The 24,042-nt window shown below is 42.3% G+C and overlaps 1 protein-coding gene across 2 annotated transcripts in view; it reads left to right on the forward strand.

Annotated features, from left to right (window-relative positions):
- Positions 1 to 24,042, forward strand: part of ELFN1 (extracellular leucine rich repeat and fibronectin type III domain containing 1) — a 620,268-nt gene that overhangs the window by 405,795 nt on the left and 190,431 nt on the right. For both annotated transcript variants that reach the window (XM_069734323.1, XM_069734324.1), the window contains exon 4: positions 20,890 to 20,973. The gene's annotated coding sequence lies outside the window, so the exon portion shown is untranslated. The remainder of the gene's footprint in view (positions 1 to 20,889; positions 20,974 to 24,042) is intronic.

The raw sequence follows: 24,042 nt of genomic DNA on the forward strand, positions 1-24,042 counted from the left end.
AGATGCTGTTTTTGCATCACCATATTTTGATAACATAATTTTTACATATTTCTGCTGACAAAGTCATGTTAGGGCTTGTCTTTTGTGGGAGATGACATTTTTATTGGTATCATTTTCAGGCACATAACGTTTTTTGATCGTTTTCTATTCTGATTTTTGGGAGGCAGTATTAACAAAAGCCAACAATTCATTAATTGTTTTTTTTTTGGGGGGGGGACATGTAATTCTGTGTGTGATTAAATTGATAAGGCAGCTTTATTCTTTGGGTCAGTACAAATACAGAAATCCCTAATTTATATACATTTTTTATGTTTTGGCGCTTTTACACAATAAAAACTATTGTTTGGAAAAAATAATTAATTTTACATTGTTTAACAATAATTTTTTTTTACTTTTCCTCTGATGGAGCTGTATGGTAGCTGGTTTTTTGCAGAACAAGATGTTGTTTTCAACGATAGGGACAGTTTTATATGTCTTGTTGTTTCAGACGCGTCAATACCAAACATGTGTACTGTTTTTGTTTTTGTTTTTTTTTTCATAAAAATATTTATTTATGGGTCCTTTCCAACCTGGACGTATTGATACATCTAAGGATGTGAAGGGGTTCAGGCGGTTGTCTACTGTATCATTATTTTACAAATGTGTTGGAGTGCATGACTTTGTGGCACTTACTAATACCATAAGTATTACAGGTTTTCCTCCTGTACTCCTTAACACAGCCTTCTTCACAGATTGCACAGCTCTTCTGCTCTCAAAAATGGCTCTTGATGGAGAAGCATGTAACCAGACCTGTCCTTCAGCTCCTCCATTTGAGGGACAGCTTGCCCATGTGCCATTTTTTCAATTGAAGGAGGCTGATGGATAGGCTTGGTCACATGATCCTCCACCGGTAGCCATTTTGCCAACAGGATAGCTTAAAGTTGGTCAAAACTCTTCAATAGCTGTAAGGCGAGCTGTAATGCTGACAGCTATTTCTCCCAACCTGCACATACTTATGCATGCTCAGTTTGACAGAAAGTGTGTTTTCCGTTGGAAAAGGAAAATAAGCTGCGGATAGACATCCATTTTCAGTGCCATGGTGTTTCCGAAATACTCATTCATTTCTATGGGATTTATAGAACCAACATTTCTCAACCACTTTCGACTTTCAAGTGGTTGGAACTGGACTAAGTTTAAATCCAATATACCCAATTTTTCTCTCCTTTGACATCATCTGTCAAGAAGGATTTGGGAGGCCCTCATGTAGATAATGTAGATGGCCATTACCATCAAAAAGAGCAGGAGCCTCTGACTTTCCTCTAATGTGTATGGCCACCTTTACTCATGTTCTCCATTACCTTTGACATTTTCTTGGCCATGCTATCAGCAATTTCCGTGCTTCCTTGTCATCTTTCTTGCAATGTCCAGGAGGCTCCAGAATTATCTCCACTCTTCAGTAACCTCCGGGAACCTCCTGGAAATCGGTGCTCCTGGAAGGTTTCCTGTGCAGGATACTGGATATTTTTAAATCAAACTATGTCCAGAAATACATTAATGGGTCGGGAAACAGATTGGGGAAGGGGTAATATTTGTAAAAACAAGGGGTATGGTTATAGACAAAAAAATATTTTGAACCTTCCTGCAAAACTATTTTTAAAAGTTGCCTAGTAAGAGCACCTTAGTGAAACGGGGGATCAAGGTCAGTGGAAGGTTGGCAGCTTTTAAAATGGCTTCCATAGACAGGCAAAACACTAACTACTTTCTCTATTAGATGCCAGGGGTTGTACTGGGTTTCACACTTTAACCTCTGCACAGGAATTTGGACTTACAAAGGGGGCCCCTGGGTTGGGGTCACAGCGTAGCTGCTGCCCTGTGGAGTTGGCTGGGAGAGGAAGGTCAGAAAGCTTTGCCAGGAGGTCAGGGACGTGGCATGAACAGAATCGTCAGGCTGAATGAAAATCAATACATGGGATGAGGTCAAAAACAGGAATCCCACAGACTGAGCACAACTGAAAAAAACAAGACTGAACCAGGGAACTGTACCTTGTAAATCCCATCAGTATCCTGTGAGTCCAAGTAGGATATGGTTCTGTGACATCGGCCACAGCAGGGAGCCAACTACTTCTGCTGGACAGGATATACACCTACAGGTCCCAGCCACATTAGTATCTCTGGATTTCTTGATGAGCAATATAAAGCTCATCAATGTGGTATTTAAGAGTCAAATGAATCAGTGGATACATATGCACATACAGTATGTGTACAATACCTCCATAATAATCAACAAGTGTCATCCTATGCAAATGCTCTAAAGCATGAATGTAAATTTCACACCATATGTCACCTGTCATACAGATGTAGCCATTATAAAAGGGAGTCTGTCAGCAGGTTGTTGCTATGTAATCTGAGAGCAGCATAATATAGGGTAGAGAGCCTGAGTCCAAGGATGTGTTACTTATTAGGTTGTGTGTTGTAGTTTCAATACAATAAGTGTTTTATCAGCAGCAGATTATCACTGCAAACAAGGTATCACGTGCACAGCAGTCAAGCTAATCTGTGTAACCCATGGCATCTGAGTGCTGTCCAATACATACAGTGGCATGAAAAAGTTTGGGCACCCTTGGTCAAAATTACTGTTATTGTAACAGTTAAGCAAGTAGAAGATGAAATGATCTGTGAAAGGCCTAAAGGTAAAGATAACACTTTTCCTTTGTATTTTAGGCAAATATATATATATACATATTTTCATCTTTTGCATTTTAAAAATTACAAAACGGAAAATGGGCAGACGCAAAAGTTTGGGCACACTTGGAGATTTATGTGCTCAGATTACCAAGATTTCAGACCTTAATTAGCCTGTTAGGGTTATGGCTTGTTCACTATCATCATTAGGAAAGGCCGTGTGATGCAAATTTCCCAGCTTTATAAAAACCCAGCCTCCTCTAACCTTGTGCCAAAAAACAGCAGCCATGGGTTCTCCAAACAGCTGCCTAGCACTCTGAAATTAAAAATGGTGGAGGTCCACAAAGCAGGAGAAGATACTACAGCGTTTTCAAGTGTCCCTTTCCTCATTTGGAAATGTAATAAAGAAGTGGAAGTTAACAGGAACAGTGGAGGTCAAGATTTTGACCAGGAGTGCCCAAACTTTTACATGCCACTGTAAGTAGGCTGCGAGAGTGGGGCTCTTGAGAGACCATTTCTCGCCTGTCTCTTTGTACCAGTACTCACACGAAGAGATTTTATCACCTAGCTTTATTTGACTATGGAAGCAAGTATGAAGATTCCAAGAAAAGGCTTATTTTCAAGCTGTATACTTATTGTTCTGCACAATCAGGGCCGGACTTGCCATCTGCCAATTCTGGCAAATGCCAGAAGAGCCTGTCTGGTCGTGGGCCACCTTGTCTGCTACTTTGTTAACAGAATCTGTGTTCTCAAGACATCCAAACTGTTAAGAATTGTGACGAGCACAAAGTCGCTGACTCCATCACAAACCGCAGCAGGCCACGGGTATCATTACAAATATGGGTCTTGTAGTAAATTTTGCTTTCCTCCATCCAGGGTAATATTAGTAATATATCCCATCTGGTGCTTGGGGAAGAGACAGCATGGACCTGTGCGATTTCAAATGCCAGGGCGGAATTTCATCAGCCCCAGTCCGTACCTGTGCACAATGACAGTAGGTAAAAAAGACTATTCTGGACCATGGATGCAAAGACATGTGCCTGATAACATGGCTGACATACTTAGAATAAGGAAGAAGGGAGGAGTTACTGTCATCAGAGCCAGGGAGGCAGACAGAAAGGGAGAACAAACTTCTTAAAAGCAAACCTTATTCCATAGCAACGCAACAGCAATGGTGTATGATTCCCAGGTCGTGGGACATGACAGTCTGAGTCCTATCTAATGTTTTGTTGCATCGCACTAGGACCGAAAAATATGGTCGTCTGCACAAACCCTTAAGAAGGGACACATCTTTACCTCAAGATTACCCTGATTGTTTGATAATCTATTACATTTAGGTGTGTAACATCTAGAGAGTCATCACCCAGCTATGAACGACTCTTCAAAATCAGTTTATAAAGGAGCAATAAACATCAGACTATATTACGACGTGTCACTTCTGAGGAGATTTTAATCTAACCTGCCATAACCAATATAAGAAATTAGCTCTGATCAATCCATGAAGGGCAGCTCTCCGTGGAGCTCATTGTCTTCTGTAGTTTACGGCCTATTTGTACTCGTAGTTATTAAAAAACCATCCTAGGCCGCACTACCACATGTGTCTCAATCCTCGGCTATTGTCTCTTCATTTTCTCCTCCTGACATCCCTCTCGCTGATTTCACCTCAGTTCCCTCCTGCCGGAGGCCCATCATTTTAATCTGTCTTTTGCTCCTCATTTGCCTTTTTAATTTAATTAAAATTTATGTCAGATGCGAGATCGTAACCTTAAAGCATTAACCATTAACATTAGGAAACAAAAATTCAGCCTAAAGAGGGTAGACATGTCCAAGAGAGGGAAAGCGAGTAATCGTGACTGCTTGTTTGGAGCCGCGTCACATGACGAACAGGCTTAGCCGTAACTAGCTTACATCATTCCTGAGCCACAAATTAGATCTGTCCATACCACTTTATCTGCGCTGAACTAATACATGTTGGATTATATAAGCCTTGTTCCTTTAGCCGGCTATCCAAAGCCGTCGTCTCTAAACCATGACCCACTTTCTGTCGAAAGCCAATAAAACGCTATTGCAGGACTTTCTATATCAAGGCTCCGTATATTCATGTCCTGCCAATTTGCAGAACCTCCATTTAGAAAGTAACCTAACCAACATTTTCATTTTTTTTGTAATAAATCAATAATACTTGTGAAAATAAAAAACAAATTATGCTATATCTTATTAAGGAAATCTGCTTCTTTCTCCTCCTGGACTAATCATTCATTCTCAAAATTCTCAATTCATGGGTCTACGGGGTAAATTTTCTCCTTATGTTGAGTGACATGCAAGGTCTGGCACGGAGGTATGAGGAGACCTCAATGCCTTGCATGACCTCTGGGAAATTAAATATGCAAATTGTCTCTTCAGAGAGGAAGAAGACTTGAACTCTAGCACCACCTATTGGAAGTTGCGATCCTACAAGTCAATATCGACTCTTTAACGAGCCTTGCAATATGACTTAGGGTAAAAGCCAAATCAGAATCTCAGTTTGTAGATACAGGGTTTCAGGGTATTAGATCTGATTTGTCTGGGTGAGAGGTTAAGACTGGGATCTAAGGGGTAAGTTTTCTCCTTATGAAGAGAGACATGCCAGAAGGAGCATGCAAGGCATTTAAGTCTCCTCATCGTGTAATGCCAGACCTGACATGTCACTCTCTTGTAGGATTGCTGCTTTCAGTAGGTGGCACTAGAGTTCAAGTCCTATTTCTCTCTAAAGAGACAATTTGCATATTCAGTTCACAGGTAAAATCTGTCTTCATAGAATACAGACTATTCCATTGCTGAGATAGGAGTTGGTGCTCATAAAATTCTATGGAGAACTGTAACTCATTTCAAGAGAATCTGCAGCAGAATGTCTGTGTCTGCCTCTATCTCCTCTTTCCTCCTCCATAGAATTTTATAAGCACCAACTTCCATCTTCTGTGTCAGTGATGGGAAAATCTGTCTTCACTGAATATGGATATTACAGATTTTTACCCATGAATAGAGCATGAAGGATCAATACAGGAGGGGAAAGAAGCAGATTTCTCTCTTTCATGTTTTCTTTTGATATATGAAATAAAAATCAAAATGACGGTTACTCTTTGAGGGATTCTTTAGGAATATATAAGCTGTACTTCAATCATAGAGAATTTGAGGGCTGCATATTTGTTGGGGGTGTAAAGGTTTCAGGTGTGCACTGTCCCAGGGATCTCTAAAGGTACCTTACTCTCAATAGAACATTGCGAGATGCGGCTGAGATTCCAATCAGCAAATTACCACAAGTGTTCAAATCGAATAACTATAGTCACTCGGCAATCATTGAAACTAGCAAGTGCAGCCAATTCGGAGCTGATTAGGATTCTGCAAGCTACTCCACTTTCCAAAGATTTTTCCAGGGGTGAACAAACCACTTTAAGTTACGTCTTTGAAAATAGATGACATCTAATGGTATAACACAGTCTGTGTACTGTTTAACCAGCCTTGCTAAAGCTGACAGCTGAGGGTTGCAGCCACCAGCTGTCAATTTTGCCAGGCTGGTTATCAAAAATACAGGCGTACCCACGTCATTTTTTTTAAACATTTATTTATAGTGCAGGTGGCGGCTGAAGAATACTCCCATCAGCTGCCCTCTCTGTCATTAGCGGCAGCAGGTATAGGCGAATAGGAGTAGTAGTCCCACCAGCTGACACCTGCTCTCACTGTTATTAGTTGAACTCTCAACATTTCCCCTGCTAGCGCTGATTTCTAGCAGAGGAGAATGATGAGAGCGGTCTTCAGCGCCCAGCGCCGGGGAACAAAGCAAACGGTACCGCTGATTCCCAGGCGCCGGTTCACGTGGTACTTCCTGTTGGCACACGGTTGCCACACGTAGTAAAAAACAACCATATCCCTTACCTGTCCGTCGTTCTCTCCCACGCCGTAATCCATGTCTGGGGATAAACAGTGTCAACCAGGACGGTGCAAAGATGTGACAGTCCAGGCTGAGAGCCACTGGGAAATGAGCTGCTACATACGCAGTGTCAGTGACCAGCGGTGACATCATCATGGATGACTGAGGCTGCCTTCCCAGGCGGGCCCCTGAACTGCGGGGACCTCAGCACCGTGGGAAAAAAGTCAGTGAGTTCACCGCAGTTCACTGTGAGAAATTTTGGTTGCCACAATGTTAAACACATGGACACACGGACAGTGATATCTCCTGTACTGGTTTTTCCAGTACCAGAAATATTAGGACATGTGAAAGAGCCTTTAGACAAATTTGGGATCAATATTTGAGAGAAAAAGGCCTTTTGTGCACGTAGAAAAAGTCTTAGATCTTTGAGTTCGGCTCATGAAAAATGGAAGCAAAAACAAAACTGTTTGGTTTATACTTTTGTTCAGTATAGCTATCTTTTTTATTTTTGTCCTTCTGTTTCATCTACGGTTATTAGAGGGTTATTACTAGACGGCTTTGCTGGTTTCTAGAATGACATGTTCGACCTTCCAACTCATTGAGCCCCTATCATAATGAATGAGGTAAATAATGGCGTCACTTGCTGCTGCAAATACAATAATGTTCCGTGCTCGGGATGGATTTGCGTCTGTGCACGGTGCATGAGGATATACGTATTGATCCCTTCTCCTGATAGTGGCACAGCTGGCATGTGGAGGGTGAATTCAGCGTGACGCGGCCGCTCCAGATAACTGTCTCATTGCTCTCTAAAGTTGTTATTTTAGCATAGACGGGTGATTTTTTATTTTTATTTCTGGATCATTCTTTTAAATCTGTTCAGTGTGCCTTGCTGCAATCCACTGAGCCCGTGATTGAAAAACTCGTAGGGGTCCATTTCTTAAAGCTTCTTTTATGTGTCATGTGACGCTTTGCTATTTATTTCTAGGGGACTTACATAAGCTTTATAATATCGCAGAGCACGCCGTGTGCTTTCTCTAATGTGAAAAAGCAAAAATAATGTGATGAAAGGGCCCAGGTGTTCCGAAGCCCCCCGTTTTTTTTCTATAATGATTCCCAATATGAGCCCCCGGTCTTTAGAATGCATCGCCACATTTCTTCTCCGTAGCGCAGGACTCGGGCTCGACAATCTCGGCTTTTTCGAATTTCCTGTGGCCGTAGCCAACGCGCCTGGAGCAGATCCTGAATGTCTCTCTGCCTATTAATGCTCTCTCGGCAGTTTCGGCCTCCGTCTGTAGGAGTCAAACTTTTCATTGCTTTTTGATATATGGCGGTGGACGCATGCCAGTGGGCGAGAGGCATGACAAGGCTGCAGAATATATTCATTATTACATTGTATTTCTCTCGTTTTCTGCTGCTAACAGCTATGGCAGTCATTGAGAATCATTGACTTTGCACCACGCTGACTATGTACACAGCACTGCTGCCCAAAAGGCCTTCAAAATCCATTTGATGATGCCTTAGATAGACTTTCATAGTGTCGCATAAGGTAAGATCTTTTTAATCTTTTTTTTATTAGCAGGTGTTAAAGTAATGTTTAGTGGTTTAATATTAATTAAAGGGACAGCACGGTGGCTGAGTGGTTAGCTTAAAGATAAGCGGATCGACTCGCGGGATTCTGGCCTGTTGGGCACGTCGGTAGTCTCTGACCGCTGGTCGGGAGGCTCGCAGATATCTCCGGGATCTTTGGTGAGGCTTTTGAATAGCAGAACTGGAGTGACGTTATCATCGCATCACGCCGGCCCGGCTAGGCTAGCCAAAAGCTTTGCGAGGAATTCTGGAAGGTAAGAGATTCACTAGCCTCTTGTCCAGCGGTCACAGACTACAGATCAGGCCAATGGACTGGAATCCTAAAATCGATCCACCCATTTTTAGTTAGCGCTGCAGCCTTGCAGCACTGGGGTCCTGGGTTTAGATCCCACCAAGGACTACATCTGCAAGGAGTTTGTATGTTCTCCCCATGTTTGCGTGGGTTTCGTCCTGGGTTTATGGCACCCATGTAGTCTCTGCTGTCAGACCCGGTGTAGTCGAATCCTGCAGTCAATCTGCTTTCTGTAGGGTAGCAAGAAGAGGGGGTTGTAAGAATGAAGAAAGACATGGCTGCAGGATCAGTCAGGATTTGTGTTTACAACTCCCATGTATTCCTATGTGTCGTCATAGCTACAGACTACAAATAGTAATGAGCGAAAGTGCTGGAAAAGGTGTTATCTGAGCATGCTCGAGTGCCTTCGGCATGCTAGGAAAATATGTTCAAGTCCCTGAAGCTGCATGTCTCGTGACTGTTTAAAGGCTTGAGCAGACAACCATATTTTCAGTCCGAGAGTGATCGGCAAAACATCAAATCACACTCGTATCAGTGTTATTTTATGGGGCGGTGCACATATCTGATTTTTTCCTTGGACCAATTCAGATCGCACTTGGCCATGCAAGTCAATGAGTCCGTGGAAAACATTGGACTGCACTCGGATGTCATCTAATTGCAGTCTGATTTTCACTTACTGGAAAAATTGAGAAGACAGAGACATTTTTTTTCCATCTACTCCTCATCTGGGAAAATGGGATCACACTATGACCACACTCTAACTGACCACTATGTATGAGCGGTCACGTGATGCCGCACATTACAGTGATGAATATGCGGCTCCACCTCCCATAGGGGTGGAGCCGCATATTCATTACTGTAATAAGCGGCACCACGTGACCACTCATACAGGACAAGCAGTGACGCTGGGAGGATGTAAGCGCCGAGGGAACTGGGTAAGTATTTTAATGCCAGCAAGGGGGCGCACAGGGGGTGGGAGGGGGCAGATTACCGGCAACTTTATTTTAAAAACAAAAATAAATAAAAAAAAAAGATTATTCATTCCTTCTTTCCAGCGAACGCTGCTGGGAAAAAGGAATGAATACCGGCTTCAGCACCACACGCAGGGGACAGCGCTTAACTCTAGCGCTGTCTCCTGCACGGTCCGTGTGGTCCTCAGTCGGCACATGGGCGGCACACAGCTGCCGCTCGTGTGCCACACTGATGTTCAACGTAAGCACACGGACACGGATAATTCCGGTACCGATTTTTCCGGTACCGGAATTATCTGGACGTGTGAGACTGGCCTTAGTCAGTGCAGGACGTAAGATTACAGAATTTCAACTAAAGTTTCAAAGCTTTCTTGCATTTTTCACATAGAGAACAATAATTTATTCCAAAATTTCAGGACATATGTAAGCTCCAGTTCCTATCTACACCTCAAAAACATTTAGAAATACCCATTAAGTTTCATTAGATCAAATAGATTTTCTATTCTATTCTCCCTGCAAAAAAAAAAAAATTGACTGCATAAAAAAGCAAAAAAGTTATCAAAATCTTCTTTCTAAACTTATACCTTAGGGGATATATTCTTTAAATTGATGCAATACATATCAATGGTAAATAGAAATCAAAATATTTATAAGCCATTTTTTTCCAGGAATAATATTAACCATCTTTTCCTTTTATAATACCTTAATACCTTGGAACGGCGCGATGCTGATTTTGTTTTATGGTTTCTTTTCTTTGTGGAAGAAAATACATCAAAGCAAATACCGTATATATAAAAACATATTTATAAAAGTGAGAAGCTTCCATTAAAAGAAATAAATATGTCTCCGGAGAACAGACATAAAACATTACTTTCGATGGGGCTATTACTTTACATTACAGTTGTTCTAAAATCGTATTTTTTTACGCTGAAGAAAATGATTTTACTCTGAAAAGAAAAGGTTTTAGCAAAAAGGGAAAAGAGAATCAAGTATTTGAAGATAATGTTCTTTTTTTTTTTATATATATATATATATATATATAAATGAGAAATGAAAAAAAGATTTTAACAAAATGATAGCCGATATTTAAATACAGTCTTATTTTTTTGTGTTATTTATTTTATTATTCTTTTATATTACTATACACCAATCGGCCATAGGAATGAAACTACAGAGAGGCAAAGTGAATAATATTAATTATCTTGCGTCCGTGCGTAGGATGTGTTAGGTAGCAAGTGAATTTTGAGTTCTTAAAATTGATATGTTGGAAGTATGAAAAATGAGCAAGCATAAGTGACTTTGACAAGGGTGACAACATTTTAGGTATTGTGGTGTGTCCCTGGTGGGAAGTGGTTAGAACCCACCAGAAGTGGTCGAAGGAAGGGCAAGCTGTTAACTGGCGGGCAGCATCATGGGTGCCCAAGGCTCGTTGAGAGCCGAAGGTAGTCCAGAACTATAATGATAATATACAAATATATATATAAAAAATAAATATAATCAGTCCAAAGACTCCGGATTCTAAAACTAAAATCAGAAGTGAGATCTATCAGTATAAAGGGTGTGAACAACGAATGTTTAAAGGAGTTGTCCACGTTTGTAGTCTATGTGACTGCAGATTTGTAAACCCTCGCATCGCGCACAGTGAGTGCTGTCAGGATTCTTCAGTGCAGGTGCCAGGAGTGGGTGGTCACGTGACCACCAGTATGCAATATGCACACTCCCGGCCACATTTCGACTAGACGTGTGCAGCAATGCTCATGGTCATGCACGTCTAGTCGGAATGTTACTGGAAGTATTCATATTGCAAACTTGCGGTCGCATGACCACCCAGTCTCAGTCTCATTGCCGGCACCGTAGAATCCTGACGGGATTCACAAGTATGCAGTCACATAAAATGACTGTAGATTTTCATTCCAAACCTGGACAACCCAGTTATTGCTCTAATGAGTCTAAAAAAAATCTAAAAAATGAGTAGCTTTTCTTGCTTAAAAATCTCTTATCATTTTGTGTTGATATGGAAATCAACCTGTCTTCACGGTTAAAGGGAATTTATCAGCATTTTTTTCTATGTAATCTAAGAGCAGCAGGTGTAGGGACAGATACCCTGATTCCAGCGATGTGTCACTTAGTTTATTGGGTGCAACAGTTGTGATACAACACAATTTGCTCTGCTATAGAACCAAAAACACATGGGCTACTTGCATAGTGAACAAGTCTATATTATAAGATTATATACATTAGAATGGACTGCTCTATTATGGGTATACCTTGGCGATTGGTGGAGCAGCTTAACAGACAATTTTTTGCAAAAAAAAGTATTAACTAAATACCCTGTATTTTTTGCATTTTTTGACTAGCACTTGCTTATTTACTGTGACTTTTTTACAACAGAGTATTTTTTACCTCTCTGTGCGTTTTTGTGTCTACAATTTGCTCTGCTGCAGCTCTAGCAGAGCTCGAAATGCTGAGCTGTGTATAACCCCGCCCACACCACTGATTGGCTGCTTTCTGTGTACAATGTATATTGTCAGAAAGCTGCTAATCAGTGGTGGGGGTGTGGCAAGATGAGGAAGCACAAGACATCTAGTCCACCAGTGATAATATCCTGCTGATAAGACACTGATTATATTGAAACAGCAAAACACAACCCAGTAAGTGACACATCACTAGAATCAGGGTCCCACCGAACACCCACTCGCCTTTCCCTGTGGGCATAATATACTACTCAGACAACATGGGGTGAGGGTGAAAGAGTGTGGCACTGGCAATACTTTTTTGAAGCACAAAACAGGCAGATAAGACATAGAACAACCCCAGCAAAATACCCAAGATGGTGCAAATTACAGAGCCTCACCTTTCCGCTGACTCACCAGGATAAGAGCAGCTGTTACTTCAGAACTTCCAGGGCTGACTACCCCACCCATAAACACAGAGAGGAGGTAACACCAAGCTTAGGAAGATGACAGTCCATTGAGGGACAAGGTCAGTTAACCATAGGGTGACAGCCTGGCTTCTCCAAACATCTCCATGGAGCCAGGTGACCGGTGGGTCCAAATCCTGGCTACCCCAAACTTATTCATAATTCAGCAATGGTCAGTGGAGCAGATCTGTATTCTTTCAGCCAGTGCCATGTTCTCCTAAGCTGGCATCCTGTACAATGACCAATCTGGGTCCCTCGTGATGGAGCCATGGTGTCTCGACTGCTGTTTTGTACTGAGCCTCTAGTTAGTTGGATGTTTGGATGTCTGGATGTATATCTGGATATGGAGGTATCTGTTACAGAGGCGCATATATCCTCTTTTTACAGCTGACAACTGTCCTTCAAGCCAGCATCCAGAGGTAACAGGGAAGAATGGTGACAAAATCAACTCACATTGTTTAATTATTTAATCTATTTGCATCATTTTTCCTCCTCTATTTTGCAAGTCGATAAGCTAGATGCCCTGGACAATGTGCAATCAACATATCAGCAAACATCATTGCTCAGTTATCCTGTGTCTCTAGTGATCCAGGACAACAGCACAATATGTTTCATCAAATGTCAACTTACAAGTCAATATTACATTCTTATACGAACAAAAGTCTGTGTTCTCTTGACCAACAAGAAAGAAACACATAAATTCAAAAGTCGGCATATAGATAACAGTCTATTCCTCCGAGTTTGATGAAAATAGAGGTCTGATTAATTAAGATAAAATGCTGTGTCGTCGCACACATGGTAAGGAGGATCTGACTACATACAGGGTTTGTTTGTAGTCTGTAACCTTGGAGACACATAGGTCTACATAGGAGCTGTATATACAACTTGGAAGGAGATTTTTAATCATGTGCTAAGTTGTTTCTTCTTTATTTAGATACTTTGAATAGAATGACAGGGTCCTCTGTTGCAAGCGCTATCTTCTGCAGAAAGAAGGGGAGACACTGCTGACTGTTGGAACGGTACAGTCACACATGTTCCCGATATAGGAAAATAAACACTGTATTATTTATCTCTGCGGCACGCTGAAAACCTGGCATTGAAATCAACGGCTCTAAGTGAAATTTCTAAGAGGAAGCTGCTTTTAGGTGGCAGTGTGCCCCTGTACCTACTGGGTCCCTGGGCAGCTGCACAGGACGTCCATATGGTATATCCGTCCCTGTATTTCTGTACATTGCATAGAAAGGTGTTTCCTTATATAATGTGAAAAAAAATAAATCTGTAAATATGTCGTTACTTTGATTCTTCCTGCTTGCTGAGATTTGGCCTGTCGCACTTTCCATGATGCCAGCTTTCAGCTGAGATCCTGGTAATGTCAGTTTCTGCTTCATAATCTGCCTTGCGCTGGTAAATAATCCAGTTTTATTGGTTGTATCGACATGATTGAAAGGCGCCAGGAGCTGCAGCTTTCCCACAACAGGGCACAGTTGGTGTTTTGTGAAATTCCCGCAGTCGTAGCTTCCCTTCAGCTGCTTCTAGTCAATGCCAGTTTATAATTCAGCTGTTCACCCTTCCAGTTTAGGGATGCCATCAATTGCTGCTAAGGAGAAGTGAACACAGCTTCACAGCGGCGCAATATGGGGATAGCCCCAGGTAATTTTCCAATAAAGTAGGATTCTGTGCAGCGGTGCCCTTCTGCTTGGCAAGTGGGAATATCTCAGCAGCATCTATCGCAGTTCCAGATGCCTACCTTCCTGTCAGTGTACTAGATCAACGTGGCGTCTCCGTTGTTAACCATTGCCAAGCCGATAAGGAGTAGATTTATATGATATATATCATAAAATATCGTAAAATAAGCAATGCCGATATGTTGTCAGAGCGATCCCGCTTACACAACATGTTCTAGTCTAATATATCAGACTTTACAATAATAATAATAATGGTCAGGGTCACACTGGCTCAACCACAATAATGGGCACCAATGAGCCTGTAAAAGTTAAGCCCAATAGAGCTGGCTTTGGAGCCAACTATATGCAAGTCGGGTTTATTTCTTCATTGGATGACTCTTAAAAATGTATTACAGGGAATCTTTCAGCAAGTTTTTGATGTGTAATCTGGGAGCAGCACCGTGCAGGGACAGAGACCCTGATTCCAGAGATGTGTCACTTAGTTTACTGGGTGCAGCAGTTGTGATAGAATCACAGTTTTCTCTGTTGCAGATCTCAGAATGCTGAGCCCTGTATAACCCCGCCCACACCACTGATTGGCTGCTTCCTGTGTACACTATATATTGAGAGAAAGCTGGTGGGGGCATGGTTGGACCAGGAGGCATGAGACACCTAGTCCTGTAGTGATAATCTCCTGCTGATAAAACACTGATTTTACTGACGCACAGTGACACATTGCTGGAATCCATGCTTCTGCCCATACATCAGATTACATAGCAAAACCTACTGACAGATTCCCTTTAAACCTTATTAATGTTGTGTCCTAGTAGACCAGAGGGTGGTCCTGTTTAGTGAGTTATCTCTGTATAGAGGATCATTTCCTCTATAGCAGGAGTAAAAAAAACAGTGATAAAAGTAAGATTTTAGCCAGGGAACATTTACAGTGGTCTGGGTGATAAGTCTTCTGCTCACTACTAGAAACTTGCTGATCACTGGTGGTTCCACCAATAAAATTCCCTCCAGTCCCAAGGGAGAGGGTCTTAAATCCCCTGTTTGAATGGAGTGGCAATGGAGCGTGTGTTCTTTCATTTCATTCAGACTGGGAACACCAGTTCTCGGGAACAGTTGGGGTCTCACTGGCGATCGATGGGTTATCCCTCATCCTGAGTAGAGCTGACAACTCCTTTAACTCCCACTAGAGTTAACTTATAAACCATGAAACTATCCAATCAGAATGGAAAATAAATTACAGATCTTCACCTGGATACTGTACATCTACTTTACATGGTTCTGGTTATCCTGCCACCATGACTTTTACAGGGTTCATGATGAAAGTTCAGAACTTTGATCCCGTTTTCATCCTGATCTTGATAGATCCTGACCAGGCTTGGACTGGCCCACAGGAGAACAGGAGAATCCTCCGGTGGGCCGCTTCGCAAGAGTAATCTATTTACCCCAAACATGAGCAATACATTATTTCGCTATGTACAGACAAAAGCATCATCTCATCATTCATTCAACAACTACTAAGTTTATGTTTATAAAGAAGCAGAAGTAAATTTGTGGAAGAGGGTAATGTAATATTTACTTGAAGCTGAACACTGGCCCCCATATCAATGTTACTGGTGGGCCATTACCACCCCAGTCCGTCACTGATCCCGACAGATCATATGTATGTTCATTGAGCTACCTAAGTAATAAAAAATGTGCAAAAAAAACATTGTATCTAACATGACAACGAGTAGATAAAACCAGGCTGCTATGATGTTACCAACATATAATTCACTTCTATTATGTACTTTGTAGACAGAAATCTAAACATTACATGGAACCTAAAGCTGAAACATGGACCTAGCACTTAAAATCCACCTGTATGGACCCGTGAATGACAAGAATGTGGTTAAACAAAGCTTACATGACAGCTTCTCCCGGCATAGTGAAATGCGCTGGGTTGTTTCTGCGCAGAGAGGAGAGAATACAGCGCCTGTTTGTGAGGTATGGGCCATCTTGGATTAAGACAATGAAAAAAGTACATACATGGCTGTAATGGCGCTGTAATACAGATTAAATTGATACCTTTCTTGAAGAAATCCGCTTTGAGGGTCTTCTTTAATCTTAAGTTTTATGATATCTAATTTTTGGTGCACAGGGGCCGGACTGTGCACTGAGTCTTCTCCTCCCTGTGTTATTGCCCGGCCCCTCTGCTGCCCTCCGGTCTATAAATGATCTGACATCTCAGGAGTGATCTATCAATCACAGACCAGAGGCAGATGGAAGGGCCAGGGAATAACAGGCAGGGAGGAGAAGACCCAGTGCACAGTCCGGCCCCTGTGCACTGAAATCTAGACATAAGAAAACTTCAATTGATGATTAAAGAAGGGCCACAAAGCGGATTTCTTGAACAAGGGTATCGATTTAATCAGCATTGCAGCGCCATTACAGCCATGTCTTTACATTACAAAATCCTGTTGACAAGTTCCCTTTAAGACTATAGACTAATTGCCAGCTTCACTGAATTGCATCGGGATATTCATTTCTCACTCCACATCAATGAAATCTGTATTACACACACACTAATTTCCCCTGCTGTGCTATCACACACCATCTGCACAGTTTATTCAGTCTCTTCTTTCTCCTCATCTGTATGACATCCTCTCATTATCCAGATTCACCTTAAATGACTACTGCAGTCACTGCTTCTGCTTTTATTAAGGCTGTGATAGTCCCTACTGATTGGCTGTGCTATACCATGTGATGTGATAGCTTTAAGGTATACACCTGAAGTCATGTGACCATTCCATTGCGTATGCAATCTTTTACGTGTAAAATGGTGGTGATCAATTGTGGTGCTGCGATTTGCATCAGTAGTGTGTGCTCTCTTCCCTATCTACAGCTTGTGTGATCTGCTCTCCCTGATAACTTAGATGCTTTCCCTCGTCTCCACACTCTGATCTGTTGTTTTCAACCTTAACCCTCTCTGAGGGGGAGACCAGAGAGACAGGTATCAATAGCCTTTAAAGAATAAACCAGATGAGTAAGCAGTAGTCTGGCACATAGGAGAGATGGGTAAGCAGTAATCTGGCACATAAGAGAGATGGGTAAGCAGTAGTCTGGCACATAAGAGAGATGAGTAAGCAGTAGTCTGGCACATAGGAGAGATGGGTAAGCAGTAGTCTGGCACATAAGAGAGATGGGTAAGCAGTAGTCTGGCACATAAGAGAGATGAGTAAGCAGTAGTTTGGCACATAGGAGAAATGGATAAGCAGTAGTCTGGCACATAGGAGAGATGGGTAAGCAGTAGTCTGGCACATTGTAGAGCTGGATGAGCAGTAGTCTGACACATAGGAGAGCTGTGGTCTGGTACATATGAGAGAAGAGTAAGCAGTGGTCTTGCAAATAATAAGAGATAATCAGCAGCTTGGCACATAGGATAGCTGGGTAAACAGAGGTCCAACACAAAGACAGCTATCAGTATTCTTTCACATAGGAGAGACAAATTAAATGTCAGTCTGGTGTATAAGCATTACTATAACACATAGGAAAGATGAGTAAGTAGTGGCCTGGCTCATAGGAGGGATGTGTAGGGAGTTATCGGGCACAGCAGTAGTCTGACGCATAGGAGAGCTGGATAGACAGTGGTCTGACACATAGGAGAGCTGGATAGACAGTGGTCTAACACATAGGAGAGCTGGATAGACAGTGGTCTGACACATAGGAGAGCTGGATAAACAGTGGTCTGACACATTACAGAGCTGGATAAACAGTGGTCTGACACATAGGAGAGCTGGATAGACAGTAGTCTGACACATAGGAGAGCTGGATAGACAGTGGTCTGACACATTACAGAGCTGGATAGACAGAGGTCTGACACATAGGACAGCTGGATAGACAGTGGTCTGACACATAGGAGAGCTGGATAGACAGAGGTCTGACACATAGGAGAGCTGGATAGACAGAGGTCTGACACATAGGAGAACTGGATAGACAGTGGTCTGACACATAGGAGAGCTGGATAGACAGTGGTCTGACACATAGGTGAGCTGGATAGACAGTGGTCTGACACATAGGAGAGCTGGATAGACAGTGGTCTGGCACAAAGGAAAGTTATCAATGGTCTTTTACATAGGAAAACTAAATAAACGTCAGTCTCGTACGTAGAAGAACTGGGTAAGCAGTGGTGTAGCACATAGGAGAATTGAGGAACAAGTGCTCTGATATGTAATAGAGCTGGAAGTGTAGTTATCTTAAAGAAAATTGCAAGAAGAAGCCGTCCTGCATATAAGAGGATTGAGTAGGTCAAACATTAGGGGTCTGGCACAAAGAGGGCACATGCCAGACCTGCCTTAACCAAAAAATAGCTGTGGGAAAAGCTGCTATAATATGATATGTAATAAGGCATGAGTCATGAGAAAAGTGCTTGCCATGGTCATAATGCAGACATTAGATATGTGATAGCCGCAAAGCCAAGAAACCAAGTCTGGAAGACGGCTCTGCCCACACTTCATATATGTATTTTTAATATTACCCAGAGATTGACTTGAGCAAAAATGATAATAAAGTGTCTCGCCGATGGCTCCAACTGCTGATCTCAGCATTAATTACTCCTGTTCTGAAAAGTGAAAAGGATGAATACAATCTCAGCTCCTTCTCTGCTCACTGACTGTGTCAGTAATTATACGAATACAATTTATAATTATGAATGAAATACAGTATGCTTATCAGAGCCTGCAGGGCACAGACATTAAAGTCCTTCAATGCCGGATCTCACCGTACCTCTCTGTATTCTGAACTATCAGCAGCTTTCTATTTTGTTTTTAGTGCCTAGACTAATGTGGAGCGATGGTACTAAGCAATAGGCTTCTTTTGAAAATGTGTTCTAGACAATAATTAATGTTCCCGCTGTACACCCCGAGCTCCGCGACTCGGTATAACATCAGGTGTGATATCCTCACCTGCTGCAATAATATGCTTTCCCTCGGCTGGTCGTCTCACCCAGGTTTTTCGGGTGAACTTCGAGGATACGTTCAGTGGAGTACGATGTTTTTTTTTGGCCAATATCTCGGAGAGGAGAGCACCTGGGGCTGTAGAGTCTACCGAGAAACACAAAACATTTCGAGCTGGCAATAATAACACAAATTAAAATAGATGGATTCAGGCTTCCGTGAAATTCATTCTTTTGTTTTAGGAAAGTGTAACATTGCAGCTAAATTACCCATTTTAACTGATGTTTCCAAATATGATAATTGATGTTTGCAATTTATGGAATTCGGTCTACTTATTGCTTTTTTTAGAAAGGTGAACCGTTTGGGGAAGTATTCTACCTGTAGGGGCACAACTACAATAGGTGAAGGGGTTACAATCATACCCGGGCCCCGGAGCCTAAAGGGGCCCAAAAAGGTGCCTATAAAAAGACCTGCAATAATTGGGGGGCCCCATTGTAGCTTTCGCATTGGGGTCCATGAGTTTCAAGTTACGTGACTGTCTACAGGGGCTAGCCCAGTAAAAAACAGTTTTTTACAATTATTGATCCCAATATAATATTCAAATAATCAATGGAACTTAATTATTGAAAATTGTTTTTTTTTTATTATTTTGAATGTCTTCATATTTTATTATGGCGATACACATTCATAGAACATTCCATTGTAAATGTCCTCTCTTAGATATTGTAAATCAAAGGTTCTTTTTCTTCTACCGAATGGAAATCTAAATAATTAATAAACATGATCTGCAACCATAGCTAGGCTTGACTTGTTTGCACTCCCCATCCCCCAGCACCCGGTCAATCCATCCAAGTTTCATTAAAGAAGTCTAAAGTTGTAGACTGAAGATGACCAGATGCCTAAGTCAATCAGAAATAAATACAGAGCCCAATTATCTCTGTTTTTAAGGTTCCGCAACTTTTTTTTTACAATGCGCCTGCTTGACCACCTGAATGTCCAGCCCTGTGACAATCTCTCCCGGCTCACAGCAGTCCTGGTCCACAGCAGGCTTCGATTCTTCTGCTGTTGACAGAGCAGTTCCTTCTCTTCGGCTCCGCTCTGTTGACGGGACATCCCTGACCAAGTCATATTGATTAATCGCCAACTCCCTTCTGCGTTAGACAGAGTCAGCTGTTAATCAACATGACGTCAACAGTTACATCCTGTCGACAAAGCAGAGCTGAAGAGAAGGAACTGTTCTGTTAACGTGATGTCACAAGAAGCGAGAGAGTCATCTGTGATTGCTCTGAGCTGAGAGAGATCATCGCTAGGCAGTTCAGGCAGATAATTACCTGCCAATAAGTGTTTAGTACTATAGGAGGGAAAATAATGTCCTGCATACCCTCTTTCAAGGAGTCTGATATAGTCACTCTTGTTTCAAGAATCCTTGCATAAATCCATTGTACAAGCAATATTGTATTATATCATATACTTATGAGCCGCATCTTCTTCTGCCTCCAGAACTCATTTATCCAAAACACTAAAGTGAATCTTGCTAAAAAAAAAATGGCCTGCCAGCTCACTGGGGGACCAGATCACGGTTACTTATTAAAGTCTTTCAAAAGTGGAGGCGCAGTGGGATAGGCAAAGACACACATCAAAGGTGTTACTGGTTTTAAAGGAATTCTTTCTTTCGTCTTAGAGCTGGATTCACAGCTACATCGCTCAGTACTGCTGTAGAATGTTCTTCATGATGCTGCTGCTGTTTTTGAACATGTGCTACATAAAGACAGAACAGCAAGAATCTCTCTCTGTCTGTGCTGTGAATGGGGGACATCAAAAGGGGGCCTGTTTCCTCCATAGCTTTGATTATATTGATTATTGATGTATTATTGATGATATTGATATATTGATTATATTTCTATTGAGGGGTGCCCGTCGTTAATGCCAGCTTTTCTTTCCCAGGTGGCACTGCATTTCATCCATGGAGCATCTTCTGTTGGCTACAAATTGACAAGACTTCGATACAATTTCCTTCTCCATTTTAAGGTATGAGAATGTTGCATTAAAATGAACTACATATAGCAGGTAGCAATCGTTCTCATGACACTTGCTATACTTGTGTAAGTTTTTGCAGAATCTTCTCTTATAAAATTTCCCAGAAGTTCCGTATTTCTATTGTTCTAGAAGACTTAAGAGATGACTGTCTCTGTTCTTCCCAACAACGATTGTACTGATTTTTCACATCCTTAACCTTTCCGCAGTCTTTTAGTCACCAGATATATAACTCTCACTGGTTATGTATGTGTATTGATGGCCATGCTCTAAGTTTTAAGTCAAGGAAACATTTTTTTTAATAAATCTCCAGGCAAGGAAATCAATAATTAATTTTTTTTTTATTTTTCCTTCCTACAACAGACCTTATTGTTTTCAGAACTGCCCTAGGAATATAGCATTGATTTGATAAAACTCATTGCGATATCATTAAATACATCCATTATTCAGTCATAGTCCTACATTTAATATATGAATGAAAGACGGCTAGAAGAGGTTTAATGATACCACAGTACAGTACCTGAACATTTTTTTTTCCCTTCATTGTCTGTATAGGTGATAACTTGTAGACCGCTGGGGGTCTGCCGGCTGGGAAACCCACCAATCCTAATAATTGGGCTCTAAAAAACTCCACCGCTCCATTATCTGTCTATGGGACTGCCAAAAACAGTTGAACGCTGTTCTCGGTTATTTCAACCAGTCCTATAGACAATGAACTGAGTAGTGGCATGCATTTGTGGCCACCACATTTTAGAGCCCTGTTCTTAGGATCAGAGGGGGTCTCAGCTTTCAGACCCTTAACAATCAGCAACCTATCACCTACCTTGTGAATATCTGAGCTCCTAAAAACTCCACTGCTCCGTTAATTATCTAAGGGACTGCTGAAGATAGTTCAGTGCTGTCCTCGGCTATCTCCACCAGTCCCATGGACAATGAATAGAGCATTGGCGCTCATTTGTGGTCACAACATGTTCTCAGTTTCAAAGGGGGTCTTAGCATACAGCAAGTTATCACCTATCCTTTTGATCAGTGGGGGGTCCCTTCAGACAGACCCTTAGTAATTAATAAGTTATCACCTACCTTGGGAATATCTGGACTCTATAAAACTTCACCATTCGATTAATTATCAAAGTAACTTCTGAGGATAATTGAGCACTATTCTTGGCTCTCTCAATCAGTCCCATAGATGATGATTAAAGCAGTGGTGCTCATTTGTGGCCACTAGAGTTGAGCGACCTTGACCTTTTTAGAGTCGAGCCGGGTTTTGCGAAACCCGACTATGTCCAAAGTCGGGTCGAGTGAAATCGGCCGATTATGACGTAAAGTCGGGATCGACCGAAACACGAAACCCAATGCAAGTCAATGGGGCAGCATAGTCGGCAGTGAGTGGGGGCCAGGAAAACACCTAGAGTGCCCATTTTAATGTCAAAACCATCCATTCTTCTTAATGAAGCTTGTCAAGCGTAATTTACCTTATAATAATTGGAAGGCATTTGAAATTGGGGGTCATTTGGCTAAAGTTGTGGGGGGTAGGGCTGGTTCAAGTAATTAGTGGGCCCAGGAAATCTGGACCACGTCACGGCAGTGGAGCAGGGAGAGGTAAGTATTTCAACTTTGCAAGTGCTGTGAACCTGAGCAAGCAGGGGGGGCCCACTCGTTGGCATTGGCACTGGCACAGGGCCCCTCAAAGTACAGCGGTGTGTTTGCACGGCGGGGGCGCCTCCCACCGGCAGCAACACTTTTGCGTACTATGAGAGGCCCTGTGCCAGTGACGTCGCCAACTAGTATTCCTCCCCCCACCTGATGAAGGAACCTGCACTTTCATCTGCACCTTCCTCTTTGTCCCCGTGTAAGGTGGTATGGTATGCGGGAAGAGCAACCTGACTTTCAGCAGGGTCACAATGTTGTTGTGTAGCGTGCACGGGGAATGTTGCGTTATGGGTCAATGTACCAGCAGACTCATCTATCACTGGCTGGGCAATGGGCACGATGAAGTGGAAACACAGATATAGGCCCAAAGAAGAAAGTGGGCTAAATGCAGTTCAAAATTGGTAACACAGGAATAACCAGGGGGCATTGCAGTGGAGGACAACTGGAATGAGAGGCTGACACAGAGAGTAGGGCCAAATCAGTAAGTAGTCGAAATGCAGTTCAAAATTGGCAACCGTAGTAAACAGGCGGCACAGCTTTGTTCAGTGGAGGAGAACAGCAAGGAGTGGCAGACACCGATAGTAGGCCCCAAACCAACTAGTACGCCAAATGCAGTTGTTCCATTTAACCACAATTTAATGAGAGCCTGAAGATAGAAGCTCAGGAAAGGCAACCTGGGGAACACCTTGGAGTGTAACACACCATCTCTCTCCACCCCATACCCATTTTGTATGGCCTAATGCAGTGTACTTTTCTACAACTACTAAACGAGAGTCGGAAGACCGAAGCAATGGCAAGGAAACCTGGGGAACACCTTAGAGTGTAACACACCCTCTCTCTACACCCCATACCCAATTTGAAGGTCTAATGCAGTGTAGTTTCCAAGAACTACTAAACGAGAGCCGGAAGATCGAAGCTCAGGAAAGGCAACCTGGGGAACACCTTGGAGTGTAACACACCCTCTCGCTACACCCCATACCCAATTTGAAGGCCTAATGCAGCGTAGTTTCCAACAACTACTAAACGAGAGCCGGAAGATCGAAGCTCAGGAAAGGCAACCTGGGGAACACCTTGGAGTGTAACAAACCCTCTCTCTACACCCCATACCCAATTTGTAGGCCTAATGCAGCGTAGTTTCCGACAACTACTAAACGAGAGCCGGAATATCGAAGCTCAGGAAAGGCAACCTGGGGAACACCTTGGAGTGTAACACACCCTCTCTCTACACCCCATACCCAATTTGTAGGCCTAATGCAGCGTAGTTTCCGACAACTACTAAACGAGAGCCGGAATATCGAAGCTCAGGAAAGGCAACCTGGGGAACACCTTGGAGTGTAACACACCCTCTCTCTACACCCCATACCCAATTTGAAGGCCTAATGCAGTGTAGTTTCCAAGAACTACTAAACGAGA

Source organism: Ranitomeya imitator, chromosome 7 (genome assembly GCF_032444005.1).
Source record: "Ranitomeya imitator isolate aRanImi1 chromosome 7, aRanImi1.pri, whole genome shotgun sequence".
In the NCBI taxonomy this organism is placed as follows: domain Eukaryota; kingdom Metazoa; phylum Chordata; class Amphibia; order Anura; family Dendrobatidae; genus Ranitomeya; species Ranitomeya imitator.